Source organism: Dama dama, chromosome 20 (assembly GCF_033118175.1).
Source record: "Dama dama isolate Ldn47 chromosome 20, ASM3311817v1, whole genome shotgun sequence".
NCBI classification, from domain to species: Eukaryota; Metazoa; Chordata; class Mammalia; order Artiodactyla; family Cervidae; genus Dama; species Dama dama.
Window position 1 is genome coordinate 102,206,135 of NC_083700.1, and position 17,949 is coordinate 102,224,083.

A 17,949-nucleotide genomic window follows, 5' to 3' on the forward strand; every position below is an offset into this window, starting at 1 on the left:
GAACCCCTGAGACACTTCCGGAGGACTGGGCCCTCTTGTCGAATAGCCTTTCAGGCAAAGTTTCATCTCTAGTTATGGCTGAATATAGTACTTCATTGTGTGTATATAGCATATTTTGCTTATACATTCATCTGGCGATATGGAGTTTGGGTTGTTTCTGTATTTTGATTATTGCGAATAATGCTGCTATGAAACTTGGTGTACAAATATCTGTTTGAGTTCCTGCTTTTGACTCTTTAGGGTACATATCCAGAAGTGAAATTGCTGGATCAGATGGTAATTCTATGTTTAATTTTTTGAGGAACCACCATACTGTTTTCCACAGCAGCTATACCATTTTACATTCCCAGTGATAGAAGCTTTTACAAATGGGAATGACATGGTCAAAACTGTGTTTAACCACTACATGGGGCTTCCCTAGTGGTGTCTGTGGATAGGAATCTGCCTGCCAATGCTGGGGACGTGGGTTTGATCCCTGCTCCAGGAATATTCCATATGCTGCAGAGCAACCAAGCTCGTGTGCTACAACAACCGAAGCCCTGGCACCTAGAACCTGTGCTCTGCAATAAGAGAGAAGCTGTCGCAATGAGAAGCCCATGCGCTGCAACCAAGAGTTGCCCTGGCTCACTGCAACTAGAGGAAGCCCACGCTCCGCAATGAAGACCCAGTGCTACCAAAACAAACACACAAAATGGCTATCTGGCAGAAATAACAGGATGGAGTGGGGTTGCAGAATGACCAGTTGGAGACTTCCACATAGGACAAGGTCTAACAGGAGCCTGAGCACATCAATAGCAGTGAGCATGGAGGGAGGAAGATACAAATGCAGAGGTGACGTTGCCAATGGAGGACTGAAGGACTTGATTGTTGATCTGCTATTGCGGAGGTGAGGAGCAAGAGACATGAAGGTGTATGGTGTGACTCCTTTCACCCCTGGGAGTAGAGTAGTCTCCAGATGAAGATTTCTGGACTTCTCCAGAGCGTGGCGAGTGGGACATTGTAAGCTCTGGGATGGACACTTATTGTCTTGCCTGCTCAGTACCCATGCCCTTTCCAATGGTAATGACACTGTACTCACAACCCAGCTGCCGAGCTCTGAAATCTATCAGCTACGCTCTGAGATCCATTGCCCTTCACCCCCATGCCTCACTTCCCACAAGCTCACTTCCTGGCCACTGACTGAGCACAGCGGGGATTTTTGGACAGGCCTAGGATCAATGACGCTCTTCTGATGGACGACTTTGGCTCAAGGACTCCTCAGTGACCTCACAAGCTTTCCCTGGAGCTGCACTGCAGTCTAAGGTGCTTCTACCTAGAACTCCTGCCTTCTCTCTTCTTCACTTAGGGTCAGACCTGTCTCACTGTTGAGTGGTCCTCTCCCAGTCTCTCTCAGATCTGGTCCCCCATTGTCTCTCACAGGTGTTTTCCGTATTGAATTTCTTGCATTTAACCCTGTCTTGGGGTCTGTTTTCTGAGGATCTGAACCAAAAAGAGAGGGGGGAGGATGAGCTCACAGCATCTCCTCCGTACCCCATCAGCCATAGGGGTAAGTGTGTGACCCACCCTGAGCAGTCATCATGAGCCCCACACCTTGGTCCAGGGCCTCCTCAGAGTCTCTCTGCATCATTTGGCTCCCGGACCATTAGATGCTTGGTCCCTCTCAACCACAGACATGGCTGACCAGCTCTGAGTGAGGCCTCGCAGTTCCACTGACTGAAGCCAACTAGTTGCAAGCACGGACAGTCTGGCTTCTCTTGCACTTTGCAGACCCTGAGGACACACCACCTCGCAGAGCATGAGATCTGGCTTCCTTAGCAGCTGCTGAAGGGGTCAGTGATGTACAGGAGACATAACCCATACCAGAGATTTAACTGCCCGTGGGGCCAACTATAGGCTTCCCTGGTGGCACAGCTGGTAAAGAATCCAACTGCAATGCAGGAGACCTGGGTTCGATCCCTGGGTTGGGAAGATCCCCTGGAGATGGGAACAGCTACCCACTCCAGTATTCTGGCCTGGAGAATTCCATGGATTGTATAGTCCATGGGGTCACAAAGAGTCAGACACAACTGAGTAACTTTCATTTCAGGGCCAACTGTGATTAATGGAGGAACAATTTACTCTCCCTCCCTTCCTCTGATGGACTGTTTGAAGGTATAGTTTCTCTATAAAAGCAGTCTGTAGGCTCTCTGCACGTCTGAGTGGGTAGAACTGTCCAGAGACTAGATGTGTCTCTTTACAGTTCACTGTAAAGACATAGCAACAAACGTTTCCTTGCATTGCTTGCCATCTTTTCCTGCTTCCCTGTCCCCTCATCCTCACTGCTCTAGCATTATGCATCCCATATAAAGCTTTAGCACTTAATCCCTTCTTCAGGTTTTGTTTTCTAGGAGCCCTTGTTAAGACAGATCACAGTTTCTGAACAGCTGAGCACTTGACTCAAGCCAAGCTAAGCAAAGCCTTCCTAAAGATGTAGAACATAGAGAAACAAGACTTTTCTTCTGTAGGTCTTGAGTCATAAAGATCTGTGGGTGGCTACCACTTCTGCTTTACAGAAAGAGCCTGTCTGAGCACAAAGGCATCACAGAGGAAGGCAGATCTTAGAGAAAGAGAAGGACACAGAGGCCTGACATCCTTTGAGCTCCAAGATTCAATTTTCCCCAATACGTATAACTGTTTTGTTATTTATCTCCCTGAAGACCAGTTTTACCAATTCAAATCAAAGAAAATGTGGTCACCCCTGGATCCCAGGGTACCTCCATTTAAGAGATCAGTCAGATGATTAGATTTTAGTCTCAATTTCAAATTCCTGGGAGAATGAGCTATTGTTTGGATTAGTTTTAGCCAGATGTCTACCCCTGAACCAATCAACATCATTGTGGGGCACAGGGTCACGTATAAATATGACTGTAACCACTGTAAGGCTGTGTATATGGTGTGATAGCAAGTAGGGAGGAAAAGTAGGGGTAGAGAGTTGGGCAGACCAAACAAGGGCTGCCCACTCCTTGAGAATAAATAAGAGGAGAAAGGATAAAGAGAAGGGATCTGAGGACAGAACACCATCTAATCCAATGCTGTCTGCTCTTTATCTAAACCAATACGATCCAGCAGAACTTTCTGCATTGATGGAGGTGTTTTATATCTGTGCCGTTCAGTATAGCAGCCATCAGCCACATGCGGCAGTTCAGCCCTTGAAGACAGTGAATGCAACCGAGCAACTGAATTCTTTGCTTCGTTTTATTTTAAGTTTGAAAAACTATGTAGTTAATGACTATATACTGGACAGGTCAGACCACACTGATGGTCTGCTTGGGAAGAAAGCATGGAGTACTGGATATTGCATGTGCTTTGGAGTCAGTCAGATCTAGGTTTAAGTCTCAATTCTACTTCTTAAAAATTGAACAGATTCCTTAACCCCTCTGAGCTGTAGAAGTGAAAGATGCAAAGGATAATGAATAATACATGATACCAAAAAGAGAGAAAGGGGCAAAAGATCTGCAAAGGGAAAAAAAGTCAGCTGGGTTTAACAATTAGAAGATGCAGTGATTTAAGACAGAAGTATTCAAAGTGTGATGGGGTTAGAGCCAGACCAGCAATTTTCCTGTCTTCTGGACATCTGTTAAATATCTTTCCTCTGGAAGGGGATCCCAGGAAGGGAAAGACAGGGAACAAAAAATTTAATCTTAATCCTGATGGCCATGAGGGGAGCTGAGAACCCAAAGGTATGTCCTGAAGGTAGGGCTCCAAGATCAAGCCAGAAAAACACAATCAGAAACAGTCAGCCAAGGTTCTGGAGCCAAAGACAGGGTTGCATGGACCAAGAGACTAGAAGGAAAGAGCAACTCACAAAATATCCTCATTACATAGCACTTACTGTGTAACTAGATTGTGAACCCTTCAGGGTTCAGAGCCAAGTTCGTCTTGGTATTCCCAACACCTAGTAAGTTCCAGACACAATAGTAGGTGTTTAATTAACATCTGCTAGAATGAATGAATGCAAGTAAGCCAGTCCACTCCTTGGTGCATGGTATTCTCTCTAAAAAATGTTAATTAAATGATCAAAAAGAGGAAACTCTACAATGAGAAGGTGCCAGGGAATCCTTCATGGCCGGGAAGCCCTGTTTGTATGGTCCCTAGCATATCACCTGGCACAGGGGGATTGCTCAACAAGTGGTCACAAGGGTAATGATTATTAGTGGGGGAGTGAGGTTTTGCATAAAGATCAGGGAAAGTCTTGATGATAATAGGAGCTAACCTATATTGATTTCATTTAATCTTTGTCCCACTCAATAAGATAGATCTTATTAGACTAATTTCACAGATGAGGAAACATAAAGAGATGTGATTTATTCACGGTTAGCCAGTTCAGAAACAGCAGAGCTGGGGTTGAACCTGAGCTTCCTTGACTACGGAGTCCAGGCTCCAACAGCAAACATTTGGGAGGCAGGAAGCAGAAGTGTCCAAAGAGGAAATTAAGGAAGGCAGTTCTGGGGTTGAAATTCACTTCTGATTTCTATATGCTTACACAAATTATGATGTTTTTCTCCCTGGAACACCCGTTGCTTGCCTTCTTGGCAAGGTCCTTACCCCTTCTACTGAGTTCACCTCTAGGCTACCCTTCTGTTTCATGTCCCATTCAACCACATCTACTCTGCTTTTACTCAAGGAAGTAGAAGTTGGAATGGGGTCAAGCGGAGTTTTTATTTGTTGGTTTGTTTTAGTTTTAAGAAGGAATCAGTTCAGTTCAGTTCAGTCGCTCAGTCGTGTCCAACTCTTTGAGACCCCATGAATCTCAGCATGCCAGGCCTCCCTGTCCATCACCAACTCCAGAGCAATTTTGTAAACTATGCATTTTCTAGGAGACAGGCAGAAATTGACAATGAAAAAGAGAGAAAAGATCTGCAGAGGTAAGTTTTTGGGGTCCTCGGCAAAGATTGGCTAGAGCTTGGCCTCTGAGCTAGGGCACTGTGTACTTTTCTTCAGAGCAGAGAAAGAGAATATGGGTACAGAAGCAGAAAAGTTAGTAAAGGTTAGGATGCTTAAAATGAAAAGTCAAATTTTGCAGCAACTGATGATGGCATAGTCTAGGACAGTGTTTTTCAAAGTGCAGGTCCTAGCTTATTAGTAGATCATAAAACCACTTAGAAGTTTGCAACCAGCTTTATTTAAAAAAAAAAAAAATGGAATAGCATAGAATTGAAAATTTGAATTAATTGCACATAGCAAGGGTAAATATTGTGAAAACTATTGTGAAACATGTTTCAGTTATTTATTTGGCTAGTAATACATGTGTACTGTAAAATTTATTTCTTATTGAGGGTACAGTACAACATATTTTAAAGCCATTGTTCCAGGATGAGACCATGAGAAGAGTGGCTGATTCCTAGAACTTCCTTTCTCTTCCAGGGTTTTCCATGATGCTTATAAATTGGTCTTTGTAACCAGCAGTTGGCACCCTAAGGTACAAGAGCTTGATCAAGTATGCCAGAGCTTCCTAAGCATGTGGCTTCCATATGTGCCTGAACATTAGTCTCCTAGTCTCCAGGGATACTCTTTCCTCCTGAGAAGAAAATCCTGAGATTCACTCTGATTGGACAGGCTGAGTTCATGCGACCACCCTGAACCAGTCACTCTGGCCAGTGGGATTGACCAGCTCAGCCCTCCTTTTCCCTGATAGAGTCAGCTTCCTGGAAATACTTGAATCCTGAAAAGGAAATCAGGAGCTATTGGAAAGGGGGAAATGGAGAAATGAGATAATCAACTGATGTCCCATACATGTATCCCTTTAAGTGCCAAAATTAGTTGTAAGTTTCAATAGCATTTGTGCTGGTCATTTGCCTGTTTGCTCTGAGCTCTGGTCTAGACTTTTTCATGTTCTGCTCTGTACTGAAGAGTGCCAGGCCCTAAAGGGCCCTGAAACCACATTTCTCAGGCTCCTCTTGCTAGCTGACTTCCTGTCAGATTCAATCAATGGGAAGTACAGGTGGGAAACCGTATGGCTGGAGATGGGATGACTGGAGGAGAAGTGAAAGCATTTTCTTTCTGCATCTGCTGGAGACTCTGGCAGCAGCTGGTGATTCTGGGTTCAGAGACCTTCAATATTTCCAAAAGTGTCAGTGGTACTGAAGAGGTGGCTCTAGGCTCCAGTGACCACTGCATCATTTCAAAAGCAATATCCCAGTAGCATCAGTAGCACTTCTGGATCTAGTAGTACCCTTCCACTTGATCCTCCAGGTCTAGGGATGGTAGAAGCTTCCTGCAGCTACTAATCTCTAGTCTTCTCCACCTTACCCTTTTGCTCCCCCAAGCCAAGCAGTTCTCTGAAATAAACTACCTCTGTTTGAAATTCCAAGCACCTTTTCTGTTTTCTTGTCCTCACCCAGACTGGCATGGGATTGCCCTGGCCATTGAGCTGACTGCCATGATTAATTTCCCAGGTGTGCTGCTTGCAGGTGTCGAGCTGGGTGATGCCACAGAGCAGCAATTAAGCCCCCTGCTGGGACACTGGGACGGGAGCAAGGGGGACCCTGGAGAGAGCCCAGAGAAAGTCTCACGCTCCTTTTGCTTCCTCATCTTTACCTATTAGAACCATGTGATGGAGAACTTACTGCCTGCCTCCCAAGATAACTTGACTCCATGCTGTGGCTGGAAGGGATGGGCTCTGGAATGATGAGGTGGGAATAGAAAAACAAACACAATTGGCAGGGGGCCCAACACGGACAGGTGGGGAAAGGGTGTGCCCTGGCTGCCAATGAGGTTTAGGAAGGGAGGAGGGGTAGGAACTATCACCTCTGCATCCTCTTTTTCAGAGGAGACAAACCCGCAGTTCTCAACGTTTCCTGTGTTACGCTTCCCCAAGTGCTCTTCAATCAAAACAAGAAAACAGACTCTTCCAATGGCATTTATCCTGACTGATACCAGAGGAACTGTTACTGAATCCTTATGTCTTACCTTTACTACTGTGGGTTCCTGTTGCTATCCAGGCCACCAGGGGTTAGTCAAGTCTCTTGAGGGCCTGGAGAAGTGAGATTGTGGATGACTCCTGGAAGCCTCAAAGGAGCAGCTGTGCCCAAAACACCACTTTTCTCAGAGGCACCTTGCCATGGCCAGTAGCATCTTGCAAGATGGTGTTAGGCAAGTCCCACTCAAGTTATGATCCATGATTGGAAACCTCCTAAACCCAGTCAGCCACTAACTTGCTCTGTGATCTTGGGCAAATCACTTAATCAAGTTCAATCTCAACGTTTCCATCTGTTTGTTAAAGAGCAGAAAAGGCTGTCCACTGGTTAGGATTCCGAGCTTCCCCTGCAGGGGGCATGGGTTTGATCCCTGGTCCCACAAGCTGGGTGGCGTGGCAGAAACAAAATTAAAAAGAACAAAGGTATAATTTTTCTAAATTTATTTTTAAAATACATTGGTTTAAGGGGATAGATGGCATGGGAGAAATGATAGGTGCTACCTTTTATCCCTCCTTCTTGCCCATCCTCCCTGGGTTTCTGTATCAAATAAGTCAACAAGCATGAAAAGGCCCTGAAAAGTACAAAGCCCCATAAAAAGGCAAGAAAGTGTTATTATCAACATAGTCGTTAGTGTCGAGGGATGAAGGCAGGGCACAGGCTGAAAGCCAAACAGCTGGAAGGCAGGAGATCTTAACACCAAAAAAGGAAACTTTCTTTGTTCAAATTCTTCCTGGAGTGGTACTTTCTTTGGCGCAGACCTGGCGCTGAAATCCTCTGAAGGCTGACACAGGTCCAGGAAAGTGTTCCGGGGACAGGTAGGGCACCCAGCAGCCAAAAGACACTGGAGAAACACCCAGGCTGGTTCCTCGCTTCTGTGATCCAACGAAGGATGCAGCGGAAGGGAGAGGTTCGGATTCAAAGCCAGCTGTGTGCTGGGCTCCTCCTCCAGGCTCCTCAGCCCGCCACTAAGCTCTCTAGGGACCCAGGGTACCGTGGGCATGCTTAACTAATGCTGAACTCAGTGGTCCACAACCTAAAAACCACTGCATGTTATGTTCAAAGGGAGCATCCATCTGGGGAGGACCTTAAGGATGGTCTAGGCCAACTGAGGCCCAGTGAGGAGCAGAGACTTGCCAAGATAAGTGGAGTCAGACTCATCAGGTGGCCAGGAACGGTAAACCGACCCCTCCGGCTCGGTAAAGGAGCTTCTCTCAAGGACTGGCATCCAAACGCCAGAGGCAGCTCTAGGACTCCCTGCTCACAGCCTCCCGGTCTCTGCACAGTCCTGCTCCTCCCTCCCTCCAGCCGGGCTGCTGCTCACTGCTGGTCCCTGCTCTTCATCTCCGCTCAGGGCTTCGCTGGAGCCTGACCTCCCTACCTCACCTCCCTCTGTCACCTGACAATTTCTTTCTGTTCCTTGGTTCAAGAGAGCCTCTAACTGGCCTGTCTCAGATGACTGTGCTGGGCTATTAGTTAAAGGTCACCAGCTAATCATGAGATGGTAATCCCTGGCTCAGGGCTGGCCCCCATCTGCTACATCTAGAGGTCGGAGGGGCCATATGGTCCAAACCTGAGCCCCACCGGGTCTGTGGTCCCGGCGGCCTTTCCTCAAAGTGGACACTGTGCCATCCCTGGAGCCATGTGACTCGAGCCCAAGGCTCCAGATTTCCTGCCTAGAACTTTTCCCAGACGATTTGTCATTTCTCTCCTTGAGTTACATCACAGACAAGACTTCATTCCTGCTAAATGTCATCCAGGAAGGTCTTCTTCCTCCTCCTTCATCTCTCCCTCCTACTCCTCTTCCCTGCCCGGAGGAACTTATGATATAGTGAAGACAGAGACAGGAAAATAATTAAATTACATCTCTAAGTGTAGGAGGGCTTTAGAAGGAAATATAAACAAAGTCATAATAGCGAACACTTACTGAGTTCCCTGTACCAATCACGCCAGATCACTTTACAAACATTTTTCTCATTTAATCTTTACAGCTCTCCTGTGAAGTTGGTACCACATTTGACACAAGTGAAAACAGGCTCAGAGAGTAGTTCGCAGATAATAAACAGCACAGCAGGACTCTGATGCCAAGGCCTGCTCTGGCAACCATTGTGTTGTGCAGTCTTCACCATGCTGTGAGCACAGAGGACTACCTTGGACTCGGGAGGAGGCAGGGGGAGGACTGTGGAGAGCAGGAGACGTCCAGGAGGAGTTGATGTCTGAACTGAGCCTTGGAGTAGGATGGGGTGGGGAGGTTGCTGTTGTTCAGTCACTAAGCTGTGTCTGACTCTTTGCAACCCCATGGACTGCATGCCAGGCTTCCCTGTCCTTCACTGTCTCCTGGATCTTGCTCAAATTCATGTCCATAGAGTCAGAGATGCTATCTAACCATCTCGTCCTCTGTTGTCCCCTTCTCCTCCTGCCTTCAATCTTTCTCAGCATCAGGGTCTTTTCCAATGAGTCAGCTCTTGGCATCAGGTGGCCAAAGTATTGGAGCTTCAACTTCAGCATCAGTCCTTCCAATGAATATTCAGGGGGCCAGGGGAGGGTCACTGTAAACAGAAGGATCCACATGTGAACAGCACCTGTGTGATCAGGGAAGCAGGTTGCATGCCCCTAAGAGTGAGTGCCTCCCTAAATCTGCACCCTGGGCACCTCTCTTGCCCCACCCTCATCCAAGACCTGGCAGGGAGGGTGCAGTTTGCTGGAAGAGTTTTGAGGAGAAGGATCCAGGAGAAGAAGGTGAATTCAACACAGCCTGAGAGATGCAAGTAGTAGTGTCTGTTTTTCAGCATCTGAAATGGACTCTCAGGGCGCACCAGTAGAGTCCAAAGTGGAAAACCCAAGAAGAATGAGAACCTTTAAGATAACCACGGCAACAACCCTCTCTGCCCAGATTCTCCACACACTTTTCTTCTGCTCACCTTCCACTCTTGCCTTGGATACCACTTCCTCCAGGAAGCATCCCTAGGTCTCCCAGGCTTGCCTTAGGGCACTTGAGTTCCTATTTTGGAATTGCTCTTGCCCTTTCTGTTTTCACACTAGGCTGTGAATTCCCTGAGGACAGGGTTTGGGTCTTTTGACCCTTCCGTCTCCAGCAGAGCATGTGGCTCATAGTAGCTGCTCAGTAACAGAAAGTCAGATGAAAGAATAACAAACAGCCTCCCAGGGGCCTCTGCCAAGTTCAGGCCATGCGGGTTTTTTTCTCTTTGTCTCTGGAGTACTACCAACCTCAGCATTAGGAATCCTACATGTGTTGGAACCAGGAGAGACCTTAAAAATCATTTATTTATCTCCTTCCTCCCATCTTTTCCAGATGGATTGACTGTGTCACAATATTCATGTATTTGCCAACAAGCTCAGTCTTATGTCTCCCAACACAATTTCTTCTCTGAACTCCAGACCTAACCAGGTGCTTCTACAGCTTGTCTTCCAGCTTACTCCAACGTACCTGAACCTGAACACGTCCAGAACTGGACTCAGCATCTCCCCAGCCTGGCCCCGCTCCAGCCTCCCCCACCTAGTAAAGAACATCACCACCATCCCCTGCTGCCAGGGTCACAACGTGGGGAGGTCCCTTGCCACCCCTTATAGCATCCCATCACCCATCAAATTTCAAGGTTAGTAGTTTCTACCGCCTAAATCATAGAATCTCTCCAAGTCCCCTCTGCTGCCTTAGTTTAAATGTCCCATAGCTCTCAATGAACCCCTGTTAAAGTCTCCTCATTAACCCCTCCAAATCTATTATTTCCTTGTTCCAACCCATGATTCCTACAGCCAGAATGATCTTTAAAAAGTGCTGCTGCTGCTGCTAAGTCACTTCAGTCGTGTCCGACTCTGTGCGACCCCATAGACGGCAGCCCACCAGGCTCCCCCATCCCTGGGATTCTCCAGGCAAGAACACTGGAGTGGGTTGCCATGTCCTTCTCCAATGCATGGAAGTGAAAGTGAAGTGAAAGTGAAGTCGTTCAGTCATGCTAGTCTCATGTAATTCTTTGCTGATATACTTACAATGGCTCTCCGTTTAAATAATAATAAGTCTTATTGTTATTATAGTTAATACTTATGGAAAATTTATTATATCCTAGGACCTGTTCTGAGGACTTTACACACAGTGACTCAGTTAATCTTCTTACACAGATAAGAAAACTAAGGCTCAGAGGAGCACCTTCAGAGTTTTTGCATCAATTCCTACCCCATCCTTGACTCTTTGATCTGGTTGACTGCTATTCAAACTTTGGATGGATACCGTGGAGAACATTCTAGGACCTCCCTTTCTAGGTCAGGCCCTCCTCTGACACATATCCCAGCTTGTAATCATTCGCCTGATGTCTGGCACCCAAATTGGCTTTAAATTCTATGTCCTTCCCATTGTTGTGTCCTCACTACTCGACATGGAACAAATGCTTGCTCAATATTTGTTGAATGAATTGATAAAAAGGGTTTTCTTTTTTCAAATTTTATTGAAGTTTTGTTGACTTATGATATTGTGTTAATTTCTGATATACAGCCAAGTGGTTCAGTTGCACATATATACTTTTTCATATTCTTTTCCATTATGAATTTATTAGAGGATACTGAATATAGTTCCTTAAGCTATACAGTAGGACCTCATTATTTACCCATTTGCATATGTAATAGTGAAAGTGTTTTCCATAGGAGGGGGAAGGTGGTCAGATTTGCTGTAGACGGATTTCACGTATGTGAAGGTCTGGAGGTGGTGAGACCCAGTCACTGGATTCAACAGCTGGATTCAGGAGCGAGGATGGCCCTCTGGAGGAGGGGAGTGGCCATGGTGGTGGAGAGCAGACAGGGAACCTGGGGAGCATTAGGAGGTAGGCAGGGCAGGCCCTGAAATTAATTGGATGGAGGTGAGGAAAACAATAGAATGGGAAAGACTAGAGATCTCTTCAAGAAAACTAGAGATACCAAGGGAACATTTCATGCAAAGATGGGCTCAATAAAGGACAGAAATGGTAGGGATCTAACAGAAGATATTAAGAAGAGGTGGCAAGAATACACAGAAGAACTGTACAAAAAAGGTCCTCACGACCCAGATAATCATGATGGTGTGATCACTCATATAGAGCCAGACATCCTGGAATGTGAAGTCAAGTGGGCCTTAGGGAGCATCACTACAAACAAAGCTAGTGGAGGTGATGGAATTCCAGTTGAGCGATTTCAAATCCTGAAAGATGATGCTGTGAAAGTGCTGCACTCAATATGCCAGCAAATATGGAAAACTCAGCAGTGGCCACAGGACTGGAAAAGGTCAGTTTTCATTCCAAGCCCAAAGAAAAGCAATGCCAAAGAATGCTCAAACTACTGCACAGTTGCACTCATCTCACATGCTAGTAAAGTAATGCTTAAAATTCTCCAAGCCAGGCTTCAGCAATATGTGAAACATGAACTTCCAGATGTTCAAGCTGGTTTTAGAAAAGGCAGAGGAACCAGAGATCAAATCGCCAACATCCGCTGGATCATCGAAAAAACAAGAGAGTTCCAAAAAAACATCTATTTCTGCCTTAAGACTATGCCAAAGCCTTTGACTGTGTGGATCACAATAAACTGTGGAAAATTCTGAAAGAGATGGGCATACCAGACCATCTGACCTGCCTCTTGAGAAACCTGTATGCAGGTCAGGAAGCAACAGTTAGAACTAGACATGGAACAACAGACTGGTTCCAAATCGGAAAAGGAGTACATCAAGGCTGTATGTTGTCACCCCGCTTGTTTAACTTATATGCAGAGTACATCATGAGAAACGCTGGACTGGAGGAAGCACAACCTGGAATCAAGATTGCCAGGAGAAATATCAATAACCTCAGATATGCAGATGACATCACCCTTATGGCAGAAAGTGAAGAAGAAGTAAAGAGCCTCTTGATGAAAGTGAAAGAGGAGAGTGAAAAAGTTGGCTTAAAGCTCCACATTCAGAAAACTAACATCATGGCATCCGGTCCCATCACTTCATGGCAGATAGATGGGGAAACAGTGGAAACAGTGGCTGACTTTATTTTTCTGGGCTCCAAAATCACTGCAGATGGTGATTGCAGCCATGAAATTAAAAGACGCTTACTCCTGGGAAGGAAAGTTATGATCAACCTAGACAGCATATTAAAAAGCAGAGACATTACTTTGCCAACAAAGGTCCATCTAGTCAAAGTTATGGTTTTTCCAGTGGCCATGCATGGATGTGAGAGTTGGACTGTAAAGAAAGCTGAGCGCCGAAGAATTGATGCTTTTGAACTATGGTGTTGGAGAAGACTCTTGAGAGTTCCTTGGACTGCAAGGAGATCCAACCACTCCATCCTAAAGGAGATCAGTCCTGGGTGTTCATTGGAAGGACTGATGCTGAAGCTGAAACTCCAATACTTTGGCCACCTGATGTGAAGCGCTGACTCATTGGAAAAGACCCTGATGCTGGGAAAGACTGAGGGCAGGGGGAGAAGGGGACGACAGAGGATAAGATGGTTGGATGGCATCATCGACTCAATGGACATGGGTTTGGGTGGACTCCAGGAGTTGGTGATGGACAGGGAGGCCTGGTGTGCTGCAGTTCATGGGGTTGCAAAGAGTTGGACACAACTGAGCAACTGAACTGAACTGAGGACAAGGGTGAGTCAACATTGACTCCCAGGTTTCTGGTTTAGGCAACCTGCACCTTGACCCCAGGTGGGGAACATCTGGGAGGAACCAGGCAAGCTGGATTGGCAGAGTAGGTGGTCCCTAGACCAAATCAACAGAAATATGGAAAAGTTCTCAAAATCTTTGTGCCCTGAATCTTCTGTGCCCAAACTCTAGCTTGGTCAAGTATACTTGTCCCACCTCATCTCCAGCTATCCCAACAGCTCCTCCCCAAAGCCCCAGTCTTCCTTCTCATAGGATACTTGTAAGTTCTGTTCCACTCCTTCACCTCTCCTTGAAACTCGACAAGATTCAGCTTCAAGGACATCTCTGGGATCCCTCCCCATTCCCTCCACCCCTTCCTGGGGTTAACATGTTCTCTGCTGTTTCCAGGATTCATTGGGTCAGAAATGTTTCTCTGCCTGTCTCTCCTAATGGCTGTTTTTCTCAATTCTAAATTGCCAGCACCTGGGATAAGGCCAGGCTCAAGGTTAATTTAAAAAACAACAACGTTGTTTTATTGGTTTCTCCAAGGACTTATCTTTCTTGCATTAAATGTAGGGCCAAGAGTCAGACCTTGAATCCTGATGGCACCACTTAACAGATTGGACAGGTCACTTTTTTCAAATTCTATTTCCTCATCTGTCAAATGGAGATGATAATACAGTGGACCCACCTAGAAGAGCTGTTTTAAGGGTCAATGGAAATAGTCTATGTTAAGTGTTTAGCACAAGGCCTGGAACATTATTAGCTTCCTCAAAAGATCTAACTCTTATTTACATTAAGAAAAGTCTTCCAGCCTTAACTCCGGCAAGCGGCATGAGCGGAATCGAAGGTTGCAGTTCCTACTGCGGCCACACGAGGGAAGTGGTGAGCAGCCTTGGCACAGACTGGCTCCGCTGTGCGAAGGCACCTGCTGCGGACCCAGATGGCCAGGCTGGGATTTCCGGGGCTTCCCGGCCCCTGAACAGGTGGGCTCTGGCCAGGGTGCCGTGGGAGGAGCCTTCGCGATGTACTCTGCCTTGACTGTCACAGTCACGTCCGTCCCTTCTGCTCATGCCCTTCGCAGCTTGGGGGAGGGGCTGGCAGGCCAGAGAGGCAAGAGAAGAGGGCCTGGAATGTAGGCCTTCCAGTTTGTCTTTCAAGTCTTTCAAACTTGAATATGATCACACTTCTCTACACAAATTTTTACAGTTTTATAATTTTTATAGTCAAATTTATCAATGTACACCCTTTGGCGTACAGGTTTCACCATGCTTAGAAAAATCTTTTCCATTCCATCCCCCCAGATTGTGAAAACATTCACTTATTTTTCTTCTGGTACATTATGGCATTATTATTTAAATATGGGAGCCACCTGGAATTTATATTACCCGTGTAGGGTAAGAACACAGCTTTCTCATATTTTCCCAAGTAACTTGCTTGATAGTCCACCTATTTGTTAAAAGGCCTATACTGAATTTCCTCTCATTTACCTGAAGTTCTACCTTCATCCAACACCAAATTCCCCTGTGTGGTTGTCCATTTCTGCTCTCCATTTTGTTTCACTGATTCCTCTAGGTCTGCTTCAATACCATGCTGCTTTGAATACACTGGCTTTAGAATATGGTTTTTGTTTTATTTATTTTTGGCTCTGCTGGGTCTTTGTGGTTGCTTGGGCTTTTCTCTAGTTGCGGCGAGCAGCAACTACTCTCTAGTTGCGGCGCAAAGGCCTCTCGTTGTGGTGGCTTCTCTGGTTTCAGAGCACGGGCTCCAGAATGAGCTTCAGATGTTTCGGCACATGGGCTCAACAGTTGTGGCTCCCAGGCTCTAGAGCTCAGGCTTAATAGTTGTTGTGCATGGGCCGAGCTGATCTTTACCACTGAGCCACCAGGGAAGCCTCTTAACCATGTTTTAGTATCAGGTAAGGTGCAGGAATTCCCTGGACATCCGGTGGTTAGGACTGGGCAGTTTTACTGCTGAGCACGGCTTCAATCCCCAGTCCAGGGAGTAAGATCCCACAAGCTGCGCAATGCGGAGGGTGGGGGGAATCAGGTAAGGCAAATGCCTTTTCATTCCTTCTTTCTAGCTTTATTTATTTGTCCCTACATGTTTATTCTCCTACATGCACTTAAAGATCAACCTCTATCCCTCCCTCTACCAGCTGCCCAATCATTCTAGAAGCCATTATGGAGCCTTGGAGTCCCTGAAATTATGTAGAAGTGTACATATGCACATTTCTCCAGAAGGAGTGTCCAAGTTTTCATCAGATGTGCAAAGGGACCTCAATTCCCAAGGGAGCCACTGGTTTACATGGCTTTGTGATGGGACACATGGGAGGAGCACAGAGCAATCTGGATTCCTCCCATCTCTTCCACATCGTCACAGACTCTGCTCTCCCTGTCCTTCACCTCCACCATCCCCAGGAGGGTTGTTTTTATTAAAGAATCCCAGTCATTTTCCTTCCCCCTCCCCCTCACCTTTCCATTCCCCAGTCACTTTGTAATCCATGCCCTCAGCTGGGAGACTACTTGCTTTGCCTGCCTTCAGGGAACAGTTAGGAAGGCAAATAGTAATAATACTGGCACCTCTGTAAATCAGTGAACTTAGAACACTGGAGTCCCCCAAAACACTGGAGCAACACTGGAATTGACCAGCTGAGCAACATGAGGCACAGGAAGATGGGACAGACATGACTCTAGGAGGGACTGTATACAGTGTCCTTGAATCCCAGTGCTCGGGGAGCCCACTTGGAAGCTCCAGTTAGGCCGAGGGCAAAGTCCTAGGGCAGGGCTTTTCAGCTTTGGCGTTAGTGACATTTGGGGGTGTCCTGTGCATTGGTAGATGTCTTGCAGCAGCCTTCATTTCTTCTCACTAGATGCCAGTAGCAATCTCAGATGTGAACACCAAAGATGTCTCCAGACACTCTGGAGTTAGGGCGAGCAGAATTACCCTAAGTTGTAAACCACTGCTCTAGAAGAAGAGGAGAGCAGAGGGTGAGGGAGTTAACTTGGGTCTCAGGGCAGGACACTCCTCTCTTACCCTCTGTCTGAAAGGGACACCGTAAAGTCTTTTTCTTCATAGCAGGCACTTGGGCAAGCCTTCTCTCCTCTCTGGGCTTCGGGTTTTGCATCTGTAAACTGGATTTGAAGTTTGTAGATCATTTCCCCCTTCTCTCACCACCCGACATTCCTGGATCTGGTCCACGGTTGACAGGGGTCTCGTGGTGCCAGTAAAGTCCTGGGGGATCCCCCAGAGAGAAGGAAGATGGGAAAGAACAGAAAGACGTAGAGGTGGGAGCGGAGGAGGGGGCGGGAGACAAGCATTAGCAGGAGCTTTCTGGAGAAAAGTAGAGACTTGGGGTGTCCTCTGACCCCGCCCCTTCGAGGCCTTATTAGCGTAGGTCGCCCCCAACCAGGCAAACCGAGACTCTCCAGATTCCCTTAGGCCCCGCCCACCACCATAGGCCCTGCCCCACCGGCCCCGCCCCTTTCAATGGCCCCACCCGCCCCCACCAGGCCCCGCCTCCCTCTTTGCCTCCCGCCAGCCGGGGCTTGGGCTTTGCACCCGGCGGCGGCTGAGAACCGTGGCGGCTGCGGAGCCGGCAGCGCAGGCGGGCGGAGCGGAGGTGCCCGGCCCGGTGGCGGGCAATGCCCCCGTGAGCCTCTCTCGTCGCCCCTCCCCGCCCCGCGCCCCTGCCCCTCGGAGTCCGCCGCGCGCCTGGGACCGGGCCGCGCCTACCGCCGGGTCCGCGGGGCGGGGTCCCGGGGCAGCACCTGCCCCGCCTTGCGGAGTCTCCGGGGCCAGCCGAGACCCCTCCCTGTCTGGACCCCGGCCCCACCTCCGGGTAAGTCGATAGGCCTTGCTTGCCTAGGAATGGATGTGGGGAGGGGATGGCGGAGGTCCGGGGGACCACGGGGCGGGGGAAGGGTCTCTGATGGTGAGGCGCCACGTAGGGACCTAAGTGTTCAGGGTCTAGGGCGGGGGTTTCGGGAAGGATGACAGTGTGTGTAATGACTCGGGTGGGGGCTAAGGTTTGGGAAGGGAACATTAGGTGTTTGGAGAAGCCCGGAAAATGGAGTAGAGGGCCCCAGAGTCTTGAGTTCTTTGCTGATGCTCAGAGCACCTGGGCCCCTGCTCCTCAACAGCATTGCCTTCCATGGCATTTTTGGAAAGTGCTTAAAATCTATCCTGGAAAGGGAGCTGGCAGGCAGCCTGCCTTTCTTTTTGCTGCCTGTGCCCTGGTTGAGAAGCTGGCCACTCTTTCCTCCAATGAGACATCATGGTGGTGCTTAGAGGACCCCCCCACCCCCACCCCATATAAAGAAAAGGGGTAATGCCCACTCCAGCCCTAGCGTGGGGAGAGGGGACTCCTGGGAAGCCAGGAAAGGCA

At 47.6% G+C, this 17,949-nt stretch overlaps 1 protein-coding gene across 3 annotated transcripts in view; it reads left to right on the plus strand.

Moving 5' to 3' along the window:
• Positions 1 to 17,273: 17,273 nt before the first annotated feature.
• Positions 17,274 to 17,949, plus strand: part of RIMS3 (regulating synaptic membrane exocytosis 3) — a 37,036-nt gene continuing 36,360 nt past the window's right edge. For 2 of the 3 annotated variants that reach the window (XM_061122261.1, XM_061122260.1), the window contains exon 1: positions 17,274 to 17,403. The gene's annotated coding sequence lies outside the window, so the exon portion shown is untranslated. The remainder of the gene's footprint in view (positions 17,404 to 17,949) is intronic. The other variant, XM_061122262.1, reaches the window with a different exon arrangement.